This window comes from Octopus sinensis, linkage group LG4 (genome assembly GCF_006345805.1).
Source record: "Octopus sinensis linkage group LG4, ASM634580v1, whole genome shotgun sequence".
NCBI classification, from domain to species: domain Eukaryota; kingdom Metazoa; phylum Mollusca; class Cephalopoda; order Octopoda; family Octopodidae; genus Octopus; species Octopus sinensis.
The window spans coordinates 128308287-128312028 of NC_043000.1; positions in this window are offsets into that span (position 1 = coordinate 128308287).

The window sequence follows — 3742 nt, forward strand, 5'->3', positions numbered from 1 at the left end:
CGGCAGGAGGTGGTGGTGATCCCTGCTGTACTCTTTCACCACAACTTTCTCTCACTCTTACTTCTTGTTTCTGTTGTACCTGTATTTCAAAGGGCCGGTCTTATCACTCTCTGTGTCACGCTGAATATCCCCGAGAACTACGTTAAGGGTACACGTGTCTGTGGAGTGCTCAGCCACTTGCACGTTAATTTCACGAGCAGGCTGTTCCGTCGATCGGATCAACCGGAACCCTCGTCGTCGTAACCGATGGAGTGCTTCCAATTGTATTCTACATTCATTAATTTCGTGTTTCAGTAACTATGTCATTTTGCATGAAACTCACTTACAACCACTAATGTTGGTGACTAAAGGGTTAAAGAATTTGTTCAAAAGGTGCCAATTTTGAAAAATGTGCTCAGTGAGAGCGGTCACTCGCCTTGCTCCCCTATTTGTAACGCCACTGATACAAACCGATCTCTGGAACGCCTTTGATTATAAGTTTGCTCGATCACATCTGAATTTATGCTAAATATCAATAAATCTATTTGGTGTGGTGAGTGTAGTAGAACAATGAGACAGAACCAGCAAACAAAACACTCATACGTCCTCTGTTCTTATAGTTACAATTCTATATTTTAACCTTCTCTAAATTGTCTAGCAAAAACGAAATCAATGTTACAAGGTTAAAAATGTTCGGAAATGTGTCCACAACATTATACTGGGAGTGGTTGAATAGGTTTAAGCAATTTGTATCTTTTATCTTTTATCTTTTACTTCTTTCACTCATTGGACTGCAGCCATGTTGAAGCACCACCTTGAAGGAGTGTAGAGCACCTGAGCATTATACGCAATAACTTCATTATTATTATTAAATCGACCCCGGTATTCATTTTTAAGTCCGCTCCTTATTCGATTAGTATCTTTTACCGAACTGCTAAGTTATGGGGGACGCAAACAAACCAACACGGGTTGTCAAGTGGTTGCGGGTTGGGGGATAAACACAGACACACAGACAAGCAGACAAACAGACAGACAGACAGACACACACACACACACCACACACACACACACACATGTATACGTGTATATGTATAAATATATACTATACACATGCGATGGGTTACCACAAAGTTTCTGTCTACTAAATTCACTCACAAGGTATTGGTCAAGTAGAAGACACTTACTCAAGGTGCCGTATAGTAGGACTGAACCCGAATACTCGTGATTGAAAAGAGAACTTCTTAACCACGCAGCCATCGTGAATTTTTAAAAGCAGTTGTCTTTAACTCTTAGTACATTCTAATAATAACCATTCACCCGTGAAATAATAACATCTATTATGTTAGCGAAACAGATTATGATGTACCATATATCAACTAGAATTATTATAACTAGAATATTGCTGTCCACATAACGATTTTAATATCTGCAGGGCTTGTAAAGCGGAGAACAGGCAGAATCGTTAACACGCCGGGCAAAAAGCTTAGTAGCATTTCGTCCGTCTCTATGCTCTGAGGTCGATTTTGCCTTTCATTCTTTCGAGGTCGATAAGATAAGTACCAGTTGAGCACTGGGATCGCTGTAATCGAATCACACCCCTCTCCCCAAATTGCTGGCCTGGTGCCAATATTCGAAACTGATATCTGCACAGCTTAACTTGTTCAACCAGTGAAAACTTCACTCATTTTTAGATATTCATTGAGGACAAAAGAAGACCAACACCTTTGTCTCATGTTCTAGAACAGCATAGGCAACCTTTCTAGAGAACCGGCTCATCATCAGGAGGGCCACACTATTAAAAAAAATCACGGTAATTTTTCGTTAGACGTGCCATTCAGAAACTGTGACTCGTGCAGTTTGCTGATGGCTGTCCTAGAACAAGCAGAAACGAGAAGCAATGAGGCGGTGATCATTTGGCATTAGCTGCGCTGCATGAGGATGAAAGATGGACAACAGAAAACCATTTTTTGATCCTGAACTGGTACCGGGAAAACCGTTACTAATTCAGAGACATTCTGGAGCGGAATCTTACACTCTGCGGCATCCAACAAATAGAGTTTGAAGCTGTCGTGGAGGATAGAAAATAATGAAAAAATCGCAGCTGTCTTGGTTCTTTGAGCGGAACAGAAATGACGAGAAGTACCAAAGATGGCAAATGAGAAAGATTAGGCTCACCATCTTTCGGTGCCCTGCCACAGACACCACACGATTCCGTGTAAAGAATATCACCAAATATTGCAAACAATTCTCGATCTCCGTTGCCATCTGAAGGCGAAATAAAAGAAATTGGAATAGTGGGCGGCATCTTTTCGGATCGAGAAGAATCATGATACGTACATATATACATACAACTATGCATACATACATACACATGCCACATACATACATTACATGCACTCGCACGCACGCACACACTCACACGCGCGCACACCCACACACACACACACACACACACACACCACACACACACACACACACGAGTTTATTGTTTAGCTGCAGATTAGCTTAATCAAAGCCGTCAAAATAATATATTCTAACTGCAACCATCAATTTCTTTCTCTTTTTAATAAAGTACATTAAAGATCACCTTATCAAAATATACTTTTTCTGTTGTTTTTTCTTTAAAACAGTAGGGTATGATTTAAAGGAAAATTAGCTGCTATTTTTAACAGGTCGAACGATTACATGGCGTTCTCGTCGTCTGTAAGATTATTGGATAAAGTAAGTACTGGGCTCTCGGTACTCTTATGCAGTGATGATCTATCAGTTATTTCTTTATATCGAATCACTACTATTAATATTAACGATATTCGATATCACCACAGCATCCGATTTCGCTTTAACGTCAACTTTTTCATGCTTGCATGAGTCAGACGTCTGGCTACTCTTCCTAACGTCAAGCTTCTCTTGTTTTCAAGTAAGGTAATATTTTCTTGAAACTGGGCATGCTTTCATTGATGATTGGAAGCGCATATGGCGGTAACACTCGTTTACAGCTATCACGTGATGCCCAGAATACATACATATTCTCATATATATATATATATATATATATATATATATATATAGATATATGTGTATGTATATATATATGTATATATACAGTTGCGGCCAAAATGTTCAGAACGGCATGGTTTTCGTCAGAAAAGTAGGTATAACTTTTTATCAAAGTTGTTTTATATTCTATAATTTTCACAGACAATAAATACGATATTATTTGTTATTGCCTGAAATTTTGGTGTAATTTGAGAGGATAATACAAAAGTTATGGATGATTTAGTGATTTACTGCAAAACCCATGGCGGCCAAAATGATCAGAGCGGTTGAAAAAATAACAAAATAATCAAAAATGACAGAGAATACTGGAATTATTCAATATTTAGTGTGAAGCCCTTTAGCTTCAATCACACTCTAACATCTTCGACTGCATGAGGAAATTAAATTTTCAATTTCTTGCTGGGTGATCTTATTCCATTCTTCCTGAAGGGCATTCCATAATTGCTCAGTTGTTTTAGGATTTCTGGCTTTCGAACGTTCTCCTAGAATATTCCACACATTTTCAAAAGGATTGAGATCTGGGCTTTGAGCTGGCCAATCCATAACAATAACCTTTTCAGCCTTGAGGAAGTTCATGACCACCTTAGCCTTGTGACATGGGGCATTGTCCTGCATGAATACAGGTGGTCGCTTAATTGAATTTCTCAGCACAGGCAAGACATGATCTTTTACAAGTTGTTTATAAACTCCTGCATTTAACTTTCCA